At 35.2% G+C, this 14,786-nt stretch overlaps 1 pseudogene; it reads right to left on the reverse strand.

The window, feature by feature from the left end:
- LOC109262102 (EGF-like and EMI domain-containing protein 1) overlaps positions 1-14,786 on the reverse strand; it is a 196,698-nt pseudogene that overhangs the window by 27,547 nt on the left and 154,365 nt on the right.

The following is a 14,786-nucleotide window of genomic DNA, read 5'->3' on the forward strand; positions in this document are numbered from 1 at the left end:
TCGAAAGACTAAGCTCTCACATCTTAATTTGTTAACTTTGTTGTCCATCAGGGATCTCTGATGTCTAAAGCAAATTATTGTATAATTCTTCCTTTTCCTATTTAGATGAAAATATTGAGTCCAAATGAAGAAGTGATACAAATATGTTTCAGGAGAACTTGAAAACAGACATTTCTGAGTTAAGCCTAGGTTAACATGAAATAAATGGCTTACTTGTCTATATTTTGCCTAAAGGCAGAGGAAGAACAACTTTGTTCAAAAAGTATGGCAGCTGACTCCTCTGCTTGTGTCTACTCCAGATGCTCCTGGAACCATGGAATCATTGTTGAACAAGAGTTATAAAAAGAATGAACAAGTTCAATTACTTCATCATGGCAACATCTAGATGCAACATCTAGAACTTAAATTAGAGCTATGAAATCCATTGTAAGAAACTAAATCATTAACAGTTTACCTAATTTGATATAATGTGAATGTATTACTTTAATGATTTAAAGCAGTTTAATTTTTTTTATGTGTATTTATTGTTGAGAAAGAGAGAGAGACAGGGCGCAAGCAGGGGAGGAGCAGAGAGAGAGGGAGAACACAGAATCTGAAGCAGGCTCCAGGCTCTGAGCTGTCAGCACAGAGCCCCATGCGGGGCTCAAACAAACTGGGAGATCATGACCTGAGTCGAAGTCAGATGCTCAAACAACTGAGCCACCCAGGCGCCCCAAAGCAGTTTTTAAAGCTTAAAACTTGTCAACACTATGAAATGCCCACTTGTTATCTCTGTTTACCATGTTCACAGTTCCTTCTGTGGGAACCTTAAAGGCACTCACAGCTTTTAGAAAACCGACTGCAGACTCCATTGTTCTGACATGAGCAATTAAAATGGCAGCCTGAGCCATAATAACCAGGAACATTCTGAAAAAGAAACCACCCAAGCATTAGTTCTAGTTAAGGCAACTGAATTTGTAGTAATGAGTTCAAAAACAGAAACAAACTGAAGAATCGATAAAAAAATAAGAGCAAATCATTAGCTAACCTAATCAAGACAAAAACAGAAACACACCCAATTTTTTTTTTTTTTTTTAATGTGGACTAACCATAAAAAAGCTGGACCACTATCTTACAAAAAGCATGATACAAATAAGTATAAAAACCTAAAGGAAATGGAAAACTTATAGACAACTTACCAAAATTCCCCTAATTTGAGGCTGAAAACCTAGATAGACTAATTATAATACAAAAACAATAAAGCAAATAGTAAAATAGTTTCTGATTTAGAACAACAGCAACAAAAATCCCACCAGTCTTAGGTTTCATATGGAATTCTATAAGCCTTTGCGGATGAGATTATCACCTTACTATATACACTATTTCAGAGCATTGAAAAGGAAGAGTAATTTCAAATACGTTTTATTGAGTATAACATCAATTCCAAAACCTGACAAAATGCATATAAAACTACAGCTTAATTTTACCTATGAATATTGATGCCAAATTCATAAAAAATGTAAGTACACAGAAACCAACAGCATATTATAAAGCAATATATCATGATCAAGTAGTATTTATTCCAAAAATGTAAGGTCATTCAACATTAGAAAATTCATTAATACATGCATCATATTTATCAGTCAAAAGAGAAAAATCATATTATTAATTCCATAGATGCAGAAAATATATTCAAAAAATAAATTCACTAAAAAATTCAGTAAAATCATTGAATAAATCAGAAAATTAATAGCTATCTTAATATGGATATTAAAACCCAACATAGAGAGCCAAAGCATTAGAGACTGTTAAAAACTGAGAACAAACTGAGGGTTGATGGGGGGTGGGAGGGAGGGCAGGGTGGGAGGGAGGGCAGGGTGGGTGATGGGTATTGAGGAGGGCACCTTTTGGGATGAGCACTGGGTGTTGTATGGAAACCAATTTGACAGTAAATTTCATATATTAAAAAATAAAAAAATAAAAAAATAAAAAAAATAAAATAAAAAAAAAAACAAACCAACATTTCACTTGATGGGAAACAAAAATATTGAACAAATAGATAGAGCATGTTTGTTTTTGGATAAAATGAGTTAACATCATAAATATGTGAATTTTTCCTAACAGTAAATGCAGAGGACAAAAACAGCAACAAACAAACAAAAACACCTGTATTTTGTTTTTGTTTTTTTGTTTTTTTTTCATTTTTGCATCTAGACAATTTATTTATAAAGTTTAATTAGTGGGACACATACACAAAAATGTATCAGGAAATCCCTGAAAATAACAGCAATGAATGGTGGCTTGCCCTATCAGTATCAAATATATATAATAAAGACTCATAATAAAACAGTATTTCATTTCATTTGCACATAAATAAACAAACCAATAAAATAGAGCATCCAGAACTATATCTAACCGCATATAAATGTTTAGTATTTGATGAAGGCTGCATCTCAAAGCAGTGGGTAAGACATACTTGTAAAAGTTGCAATATAATAACTGAAAAGCTATATAAAGGGAAAATAGATATATTCCTTACACCATCCACCAGGAAAAATACTTAAAATTGATCAGAGAATTAAGTGTCAAAAATGACATGCTACAGGTATGAAAAGAAAACATGAATGAATTCTCCTAAAACTTGAAAATGGGAAATAAATTCCTAATTATGACCGAAACTAAAAAAAAAAAAATAAAAATAGAGGGAAAAAAAGATATATCTTATTACAAACAACAAGAAACTTTGAATCATGCCGAATCTATAATCCAAAGATGCTCCTAATAAACCATATCCCCTGGGATTTGCACTCTTGTACTGACCATCCCACATGGAATCTGCATTAATCCTATGACTTGCCTTATCCAATAGGATGTGGTAGAAGTGATGTTATATCACTCCCAAGCCTTAGGAAGACCTGATAACCTCTGCTTTGGGAAATCAGCAGTCACCTAAGAAACCCAATTATCCTGTTGGAGAAAAGGGCCATACAAAGGAGGGTGGAACTTTATGATGGGCCTAGTGCCCTTATTAGATGAGACACAAGAGAGCTTTCACACTCTTTCTCTGTCTGCCATAAAAGGATAAAATAATAGAAAAGTTACCTGCAAATCAGAAAATAGGGCTTCTTCCAGGAACCAAATTGGCTGGCACCTTAATGTTAGATTTCCCAGATGCCAGAACTGAAAAAAAAAAAGAATTTTAAGTCACCTCATTTATAATATTCTGTTAGCAGTCCAAGTTGACTAAGACAAGGAGAACGAATCCATGTGGAGGAACACTGAGGTCGCAGATGTGTAAATGAAGAGGTTACCTTCTCTATTCCCACCCAGTGGAGTGTCCAGAGAGCTCCAGGCCCAGTTATTATCTGCAACAAGAGTCACTCAGATGAACCCAGTTAATCATCAGAATCACAAGAGAGAATAATAAATTGTTTTAAGTCTCTAAGCTTTGGGATGGTTTCTTATATATTGATAGATGACCAGTCTGGTGGCAAATGCACTACAGGCAAAGTAAAAAGACAAAAGACAAACTTTCCCAAATTAAGGTGAATGATTCACAACAAAGAGTTAATCTATCTATCTATCTATCTACACACACACACACACACACACACACACACACACACATATAGAATTTCTAACATTAAAGAAGAAAAAACAACCTTATAGAAAAATGAGCTAGAGTTATGAATAATTTACAAGAAAAAATGCAAAAAGTCCTGATCCATTAGGGAAGATAACAAAAAATTTCATAATAATAAAATTTAAATTAAAACTCTATTGAGAGGTGCTCTGGTGGCTCAGTCAGTTAAATGTCCAGCTTTTGATTTTGTCTCAGGTCATGATCTCAGGTTCGTGAGTCTCAGTGTCACATCAGGTTCCACACTGTCAGCGTGTATTGGGATTCTCTCTCTCTCCTTCTCTCTCTGCCCCTCTCCTGCTCTCGCACTCTCTCAAAATAAATAAACTTTAAAAATAAATAAATAAAACTCGATTGATATAACATTTCTCACCAAAATTTGTAACATATTCTTTTGATAAGGCTGTGAAGAAACAGACATTCTATATATTGCTTGTGAGCAAGCAAAATGGTACAACACCACATGGAGAATTTTATATGTTGCAAAATTATATTTGTTTTTACCCAATGACTCAGCAACTCTTGCATATGTTTGAAATGTTTCATATTAACAGTTTAAATGATAGAATCAAAAGTTAAAATATTCTATATTCAACTTGGGGTTAAAAAAAAACTAATATGGGGGCACCTGGGTGGCTCAGTCTGTTAGGCATCCGACTTCGGCTCAGGTCATGATCTCACAGCTGGTGAGTTCGAGCCCTGCATCAGGCTCTGTGCTGACAGCTCGGAGCTGGAGCCTGCTTTGGATTCTATGCCTCCTTCTCTCTCTGCCCCTCCCCAACTTGTGCTCTGTCTCTATCAAAAATAAATAAATGCAAAAAAAAGTTAAAAAAAAACTAATATGAAAATGATGATACTCTTTTTAAAGTACTGCTGTGATTCTGATTTAGTAATTCCAAATATCAGAAAATTGATGAGCTGTGTTTTCCATGAATTAGGGAAAATATTCATCTTAAAAAAAAACCTTCCTGAAAAACAATCTTCAATTTAGACTTAGAAAGGCTGTCATTTCAAGTGACTTTGCCCTCACTTTCAGATGGGAAAACCAAATTGTGAAGACTGTGATATTCCCAGAGACACAGAGCATTGTATCAGCAGTGCAGGAGTTAGCATAGGGAACTATTCATTCTCACTGCTGCCAAATTTCATGACAGTCAAATTAGTGGTAAAGGATGGTGGGTAATTATACCCATTGTGATCATAATATGCTGGGGCCACAGATCTAAAGAGTCATAGCTCCCATAGGTGAAACCATTTAGGTAAAAGTTCACTGTGTACTCCAAGTTTAGGTCACCACACAGTGTTCCCACCTACACTCAGCCTTACCGTCAGAGCCCTTTCTCTCTATTCTGCCAAAAGAAAACATCATCTCCTACAACACCGTGCTCTAAATAGGGAGCATGCTCTCCAATGTTGCACCAAATAATCAGTTGTGATTCAGAAAGAAAACATCAGAACAACCATCAATGTTTATCTTTATTCATTCTTTATCAATTTAAACCTCTATATATCTTTTGTAACATACATGTTTGTTGAAAAGCACGTGCATGTCACTTAAAAATATATTCGTGGTGGTGCATGATTAATTTTTTCTTAATGAGTGACGGTGGGTGACCTCTGAGTCCTCCTCTTCACCCCTTGCATCTGGGGCCACTCTTAATGTGAACTGGCTCTGCCCAGGGCCCTGGGTCCTCCACCCTGCCAGCCTCAAGGCCTCAGTGGTGGTTGAGGTTCTTTAGTATCTTGCCAAGAAACTCAAGGGTCAACAAACCTGCCATCCACAAAGGCTTTAGGCTTAAACAGAATTGGAGGGGGAGTGGGGTTCAGGTCTCATAAGAGCTCTTTCACATTAATTTATATTATTTCAATTACTTAGGGGTTTTAAGGATTTTCATGTGGGTAACAAGGTAACAAAACCAGTTGATATTCACATAACACTATTTTTATTGGCAATGGAGTCATAATTGTAAACAACTTGCATGAACTTATTAGAAAATAGCCTCATCACAGGCCTCTACTATATTTTATCAACCAATGGCAGTATGCTCCAGATTTTTATTGAATAAAAGAAAGTGCTAATCAAATTACCTTTTCCACAATAATTTCCTGTCCATCTAAGATAACAAGTACAGCTTCCGTCCACAGGATTGCAAAGTCCACCATTTTTACAGGTACATTTCAGTTCACAGTTTGGGCCATACATTGTTTGGGATACCCTATAGCAAAAATTATATATATATATTTATATATATGTATATAAATATATATATATATATATAATCACACATATACATACATACAGAAAAATGTCACATGAGCAAACATTTTTCTATGTTTCAGATAGAGTAATCATATTTGTATAGCAAAAGCACAAGAAAATGTTCAAATTAAAACAACTACTCAGATTACCTGAAGGTAGTAAGCACAATCATTCATCCATGTTTTCATTCACACTACACACTTTGATGACACTTATAACTACATGCTTGGTATGCTTGGGGAACTGGAGATACCCTAGCAAATAAGCAGATCCCAGATTGGCAATGGGAGCATTTTCTATATTTAGTCTCAAAACTGACGACAGACAAGTGGCTCACTCGTTAATGTCTTGGTGCTGAAATCTGAAAAGCACTTTAGCCTACAGTGGTGGGTGACACAGACAAAGACCATTGCCAAGAGGAGGTAAGTAAGACACAAGTGAGTGAAGCTGACCAGACATAAGGCGAACTGAGCCTTCACTGTCAGGGGAAAATGACTGAGTGGCACAAAGTGCCACAAATAGGAGATTAAACGCTACTCACATTTAGTTGCTTTTACCATGAAGAATATGGGCCCAATATAACCAGCTAAGATGATTTTTTTTCAGGAAAACTCAAAATCCATATTTTATATGAAACCATTTAATCTTTGAAAGTTGGCAACCAATTAAAATTGTTTTATGGCACTGTGGAAGCCAAAACTATATCAGCCAATTCAAACACATTTGTGGCTAGATTTGGCCAAAGGCCTGTCATTTATACCTTTTAGTTTATAGTATTTTTACATAATGATATTTTTCACATGAATTATCTCATGCAATGTTCACAAATATACCTCTGATGTGGGTAACAGTATTCTTATTTACACTTGAGAAAACCGAAGCTCAGAGACTTCATTCTTTCTCAGGCTCAAGTAGCCAGGAAAGATAAAAACTGACCTTCCAATCTCGAACTTCTGACTTCTCATCAACCATTCTTTCTATTCCAGCTAGCAGGAGAGACATTAGAGGTTTTTTTTTTTTTTTTTATTTGCCCAAAGACATTTGGTTACTACATAACAGAGCACATACTTAATTCAGTATGTATGACACTTTCTTTCCTGCCTTTTTTTTTTGACCCAATAGCTGTCCTTAACTTTAGTACCAAATGAAGACAAATACAGTTGTACAATTTATGGTTGAATCACCACTCGATTTAAAATTTCAACCCATCAGGGGTGCTTGGGTGGCTCAGTTCTTTAAGCGTCTGACTTTTGGTTTCAGCTCAGGTCATGATCTCAAGGATTTGTGAGTTCGAGTCCCATGTTGGGCTCTGCACTCACTCTGCAGAGCCTGCCTGGGATTCTCTCTCTCTCTCCATCTCCCTGCCCCTCCTTGTTTGCTCTCTCTCTCTCTCTCAAAAATAAATAAACCAATTTAAAAAATAAAATAACATTTCCACCCACATGCCTCTCTGGAGCCCCATATCATACTCTATTTTTTCTCTTAGGATTGATTTTATTCCTTTTTAGCATACATATAATTCACTTATTAATTATGTTCATTCTCCACTCTCTTCTCCACTAGAAAGCAAGTTGTAGGACTGAGGTACTGTGTATTTTATCCATATGTTCCATATGCTTAAAATGGGCATTGGCATTACATAAATATGTTTGAATTGAATGAATAAATTCCTGAATATATCCAGAAATAGTCGATGCCTCATAAAGCATATATATGTGTATCTGTCTTACCCTTTAACACATTTTTTTATCCAAGAGGTTAATATAGATACATGATATTGTGAATTTTGCTTCTTCTGTGAAATAAAATTCTCCAAGATTTTTCTAAATTAGTGCATATAATACATCTGCCTCATTCCTTTTTATCAGCTACATAGGATTTATTGCATCTAATAAAATTTATTTTACCACACCACTATGGATAGGCAAGTAGTTGTTTAAAATGTTTTATTTTGCCACTATGAGCAGTGCTGTAATGAATATCCTTGTGAAAGTCTTCATTCATACATACCATTGTATCCGTGGGATAAGTCACCAACAATTTTTTAAATAAAATATGTACTTCTAACTGGCGACAGATAGTATCAAATTTCCTTACAAAGAGATGTGCAAATTTACTAAGAAGGTTACCAATGTGCCATTTTCCTTAGTCAAATGCAACTTTAATTTGGATTTCTTACATTATGAATGATGTTTATTATCTTGTCATAAGATCTATGGGTGTCACAGATTCTTTTGGTACTAATACATAAGAACACTTAGCTTATTTAAAAAGTTGGTCTCTTTTCTTCTATTTAAAAAAATATGATATTTTTTATGTGTATTATGCCTTGACGAATTGTTTTAGTTCTTTTCAATCAAAACATCATGGATTTTTTTTCCTTTATGGGTTCTGAATTTTTGTCAAGATTTATAATATGACTTTCTAAAATAACTTTCTAAAAACCCCAATGGTAATTCCAGGGCTCTTAGAGTTTTTGTCATTATCTTTAAGTATTTTATACACTTGGAGTAATTTTGGTGAACAAAATTACTTTTACATGAGTTACTTTTGTCTAGATTGCTGGTCATTTGAGTTAACATAACTTATTAAATAATTCATATTTACCCTATGTTTTACTTTAGTCATTCCTCATTCTTACTTTATTTTATTGTGTTTTTCATTTATTTTCATCATTTTTTATTTACTAACATAAGTACTTTCGAATATAAAGTTTCCTCCATTTTCTGAATTACCTCATGGGATCTGAATATCCTTACTATTGCTTTTAAATTTTTGAAATACTGGTTTTGTTTCCCTTTTTGAGCCATTATTTAAGAAAATTTCAAAATGCCTATGCAGTATAGTGTGGTGGGCTTTTTCCCTGGTAGGGAGTTAGTTTTGTTATTAGTTCCTGTTTTACTGCTTTGATCATAGAATGCCATAAATCATACTTTTTGGAATTGATTTATTTTCTTTTTCAATTTTTATGAATGTCTCATGGATCCTTGAAAAAGATATAATATCTTTCTTAGGGTACAGAATTTGGTTTCTAACAATTAGATATACCTTACTATGTTCAAACTTCTGTAAGCTTATTTTTTTCTGTATATGTGTATACAGTTTTATGTGTATGAGTTAACATAAATGAATTAGTCTTCTATTGATAAGCTCTTACTCTCTATTTCTGCTTGTATAGACTATGGCTTTTGGTTTATGAATTTTGATATTATGTTATTTGCTTTATACATATCTACTATATTTCAATCTTCATTATGAATTTTATTCCCTATTATTATGTGTCTTTCCCATTAGTTGATCATTGTCATAAAATTTAATATTGTTTTATACTGATGTCATGACCACTGCTTTATTTTTCTCACATGTGTTTTGTGTGACTTGTACCCATTCATTTAATGTCATTTTATTTTGGAATCTTTTTTTCTAAGCTAATATGGGCATTATTTCTTTCTTTCTGTTGTTTTCAAGACTTTCTTTTTTAGTTTTTAGAAATGTAATGCTGATATGTCTTTTGTATATTTCTTTGTCTTGTCATTCACACAGCTTCTTGAATCTGTAAGTTTATATTTTTTGTCATATTTAGGAAATTTCTGAACTTTATGTATTTATTTATTTATTTGTTTATTTATTTATTCATTTTTTGTAGTGTGATTGACCCCAAAATTTTATTTCTGTAACATATAACATTTTATGATGATAACTGGAATTATGAGTGGTAACATTATACCATGACTGATTTTTAGGAATTTTATACGATCTCTGGAATATTTATATTAAAACATATACAAATATAACCTAAGAAGGTTAAACATTACTTCTTTTTTTAAAATTTTTTAAATTTTATTTTTTTTAATTTATATCCTAATTAGCATATAGTGCAACAATGATTTCAAGGGTACATTCCTTAATGCCACCTACCCATTTAGCCCATCCCTCCTCCCACAACCCCTCCGGTAACCCTCTGTTCTCCATATTTAATAGTCTCTTATGTTTTGTCCCCCTCCCTATTTTTATATTATTTTTGCTTCCCTTCCCTTATTTCATCTGTTTTGTCTCTTAAAGTCCTCATATGAGTGAAGTCATATGGTATTTATCTTTCTCTAACTGACTAATTTCACTTAGCATAATACCCTCTAGTTCCATCCACCTAGTTGCAAGTGGCAAGATTTCATTCTTTTTGATTGATGAGTAATACTCCATTGTATATAGATACCACATCTTCTTTTTCCGTTCATCCATCCGTGGACACTTGGGCTCTTTCCATACTCTGGCTATTGTTGATAGTGCTGCTATAAACATTGGGGTGTATGTGCCCTTTCGAAACAGCACACCTGTAATCCCTTGGATAAATACCTAGTAGTGCAGTTGCTGGGTCGTAGGGTAGTTCTATTTTTAGTTTTTTGAGGAAACTCCATACCGTTTTCCAGAGTGGCTGCACCAGTTTGCATTCCCACCAACAATGCAAAGAGATCCTCTTTCTCCGCATCCTCGCCAACATCTGTTGTTGCCTGAGTTGTTAATGTTAGCCATTCTGACAGGTGTGAGGTGGTATCTCATTGTGGTTTTGATTTGTATTTCCCTGATGATGAGTGATGTTGAGCATTTTTTCATGTGTCAGTCCAACCATTATTCCTTTAACTATTTTTTCAGCCCTACTTTTTTTCTCCTCTCATCTGGGATTCTGATGACAGAAATGTAGAAATGTTAGATCTTTTTAAAAAATTTTTTTAATATGAAGTGCTCATCCCAACAGGTGCCCTCCTCGATACCCATCACCCACTTTCCCCTCCCTTCCACCGCCCATCAACCTTCAGTTTATTCTCAGTTTTTAAGAGTCTCTTATGGTTTGTCTCCCTCCCTCTCTAGCTTTTTTTTTTCCTTCCCCTCCCCCATGGTCTTCTGTTAAGTTTCTCAGGATCCACATAAGAGTGAAACATATGGTATCTGTCTTTCTCTGTATGACTTATTTCACTTAGCATAACACTCTCCAGTTCCATCTACGTTGCTACAAAAGGCCATATTTCATTCTTTCTCATTGCCAAGTAGTATTCCATTTTATATATAAACCACAATTTCTTTATCCATTCATCAGTTGATGGATTTAGGCTCCTTCCATAACTTGGCTATTGTTGAAAGTGCTGCTATAAACATTGGGGTACAAGTGCCCCTATGCATCATCACTCCTGTATCCCTTGGGTAAATTCCTAGCAGTGCTATTGCTGGGTCGTAGGGTAGATCTATTTTTAATTTTTTGAGGAACCTCCACACTGTTTTCCAGAGTGGCTGCACCAGTTTGCATTCCCACCAACAGTGCAAGAGGGTTCCCATTTCTCCACGTCCTTTCCAGCATGTATAGTTTCCTGATTTGTTCATTTTAGCCACTCTGACTGGTGATATCTGAGTGTGGTTTTGATTTGTATTTCCCTGATGAGGATTGACGTTGAGCATCTTTTCATGTGCCTGTTGGCCACCTGGATGTTTTCTTTAGAGAAGTGTCTATTCATTTTTTCTGCCCATTTCGGTGTGGAGTTTGGTGAGTTCTTTATAGATTTTGGATACTAGCCCTTTATCTGATATGTCATTTGCAATTATCTCTTCCTCTACTACAAAGCTGTAATCATCAAGACAGCATGGTATTGTCACAACAACAGACACATAGACCAGTGGAATAGAATAGAGACTCCAGAATTGGACCCACAAAAGTATGGCCAACTAATCTTTGACAAAGCAGGAAAGAATATCCAATGGAAAAAAGACAGTCTCTTTAACAAATGGTGCTGGGAGAACTGGACAGTAACATGCAGAAGAATGAAACTAGACCACTTTCTTACACCATTCACAAAAATAAACTCAAAATGGATAAAGGACCTGAATGTGAGACAGGAAACCATCAAAACCCTAGAGGAGAAAGCAAGGAAAAACCTCTCTGACCTCAGCCACAGCAATTTCTTACTTGACACATCTCCAAAGGCAAGGGAATTAAAAGCAACAATGAACTATTGGGACCTAATGAGGATAAAAAGCTTCTGCACTGCAAAGGAAACAATCAACAAAACTAAAAGACAACTGACGGAATGGGAAAAGATATTTGCAAATGACATATTAATATTTTTTAATGTTTATTTCTGAGATACAGAGAGAGACAAAGCATGAGCTGGGAGGGGCAGAGAGAGAGACAGAGACATAGAATCCAAAGCTGGCTCCAGGCTCTGAGCTGTCAGCACAGAGCCCAAAGCAGGGCCTGAACTCATGAACCATGAGATCATGACCTGAGCTGGAGTCGGATGCTTAACGGACTGAGTCATCCAGGCGCCCCAGATCTTTTTTAATAGTTCCACAGGTCCTTGAGGTTCTTCTTTTTTTTTTTTTCTTTTCCCTGTCTATTGTTGAAATTGAGTAATTTCTATTGTTTTATCTTCAAATGTATTGATATGTCCCTCTCTCCTCTCCATTGTTCTATTAAGCCCATTCGTTAATTATGTTTTTCGGTTTTTTTTGAATATTGTATTTTCCAAGTCTCAAGTTTCCATTTGGCTCTTCTTTATGTTTCTTATTCTTTGCTGAGCCTATTTTTTTTAATTTACTTTACACATGGCAAAAGTTGCTCACTGAAGTATTTTTACTTATAATGGCTTATTTAAACTTCTGATCAGATAATTTTAAAATCAATATCATCAGAGTGTTGGTGTCTGTTGATTATTTTCTTATTCAAATCGGAATGTTCCTGGTTGTTGGTATGGTGGATAATTTTTTAATGAAACGTGGATATTTTGAATATTATCATATAAGATTCTAGATCTCATTTAATGTTTTAGCAAGTCTCCTATGATACTGTACTTGCAAGGAAAGAGGCTCATCAGATGGAAGTCGAAATCCAAGTTCTCCACATAGCCCCCAAGTGGGGCATTGTTAAATGTGCATCATTCCTGCTGGGTCGGTGTGAGGGTTCAGGCTCCCCATGGGGCCTCTCAGGACACCTATCTGATGGAGGGGTAGAAGTGCCTCCTATGACTCCCCACTCCACCTCCACTGACATTGCACAACGTTGCCTCATTGGTGCTTGATGGTTGTGAAAGCCCTGATCTCCTGTGACACCACCCTAGAAGGAACCAGTGGTGTCTCCATATTGTCCAGTGGGGGTGGAAGTTCACGCTCTCCACATGGTTTCCACTGGCATAGCCAGGGCAGAAGATACATCCCTATGTGGCAGGGGTGAAAGTCCCAGCCTTTTCTCTCACACCGTCTTGTGTGTGGCAAGGGTACCTCATATATCCAGATGGAGTCTGAAGAGCAGACTCCTCATTTGGCCTTTGCTAGTGAGGTTAGAGTCAAGGATGCAGTTTTATTCTTTAGTGTTTGATCGGAGTATTGATCAGTTATTGTCTATGAGTTTTCTCTCTTGCTTCACTGCCCTTTTACTGGTCTTTCATTTAGAGAAAGCAGGCATATCTTGGATTTTTCTTTTGTCTGCACCCGTTGGCCTTCTGGGTTGCAGGTTCTCCCAGTCCAGGATATACGGGTCAAAATGAAAACCCAAGGAATTCACAATTCCTGTTCCCTAGGTCCCTGAAATCCCTAGCAAGTCTGCCTTGTTCTCTCCACATCAGAGATTCTTATGTTTGCTTTCAATATGGCGACAAAAATTCTACTGTTTAGAGGAAGGAAGAGGGACAAGTGTGTGTACTCCATCTTTCTCTAAGTCTTATATATATTATTTTATATAGTCCAGGGACTCTTTTTTAGACAGTAAATATATTATTACATAGTGTAATTAATTTCTTTATTTAGTACAGATTGGCTTGCTGAGTGGTTATGGCATTAATATGAATCTTCTTTCTCTTAATTTTTAATTTTCTTTTCTCTTAATTTTCAATTTTATTTTAATTTTTTTTATTCCTCTCCTTCACCTGATTTTAGTTGGCTATGTTTTTGTTCTTAAATCCTCAGTTCCAGAATTTTAAGTTCCAGCATTTACCTTTATACTTTTAAGCATACTTATTGAGTTGTCATATTTAAGTAATACATTTTGACACAGATCCATCCCTTCTACAACTTTTCATGAAGAAATAAGGTCAGTATACTTATCCCCCTTCATCTTCTCTTTCCTTCCAGTTTATGCCTGTTTTGCTTAACTATCAAAATTGCTATACTGTTAAATATTTATATAGTTATCTTACGTCAAGTGACCATAATTCCCACATTTGTTTTAAACTTAGCCTTAATAAAAATAGACTTAATACTCACTAATAGTCTTTTTAACAGAGATCTTTCATTTATTACTTGGTTGCTCAAATTGATCTTCTACAGTTTCTTCAAAAATATTTTATTGCGACCATATCCCCAACAACTTGTTATTACTAAAAATAGTTGTTCATTTTCAGTCATGCTATCCTTGAACAAAGTTTAACCATGTATAAAATATTTGAGTCATATTTTTTTCCCAAGAACTTCACAGGCATTGATTACCCACATGCTAGCAATGGTTGTGATTATTGCCATGAGGCATGAGGCCAGACTGATTTTTTCCCCCACTCTTCATATGAGATCTCACTTTTTTTCTTATGTCCCCAATGGAGATTCCCCTTGCTTCTGATCAACCTTAGGTTGAGTTTCCAAGGATAGAATGTGTTCAATCTGTAGCATTGGATCTTTTTTTCATTTCAGGGGAAAAAATCTTGAATATTATACTTGAATATTTTCTTTTGCACTTATATATATTTCTCCTTCTTTTCCCCATTTCATTGTTTTCACTTTTCTCAAGCATATTCTCCATGTACCTGGCTGTCACATAAGCGAATTCAATCCTCCTATTACCTGTGTTCAATATGGTCTTCATTTCTATGATGTGAGGTTTAATTTTCATTTATACGTCTTTCAGAGCTCTGCCAGCTTACTTTTTCATTTCCC

This window comes from Panthera pardus, unplaced genomic scaffold (assembly GCF_024362965.1).
Source record: "Panthera pardus isolate Hobbes unplaced genomic scaffold, ASM2436296v1 HiC_scaffold_16, whole genome shotgun sequence".
Taxonomy (NCBI): domain Eukaryota; kingdom Metazoa; phylum Chordata; class Mammalia; order Carnivora; family Felidae; genus Panthera; species Panthera pardus.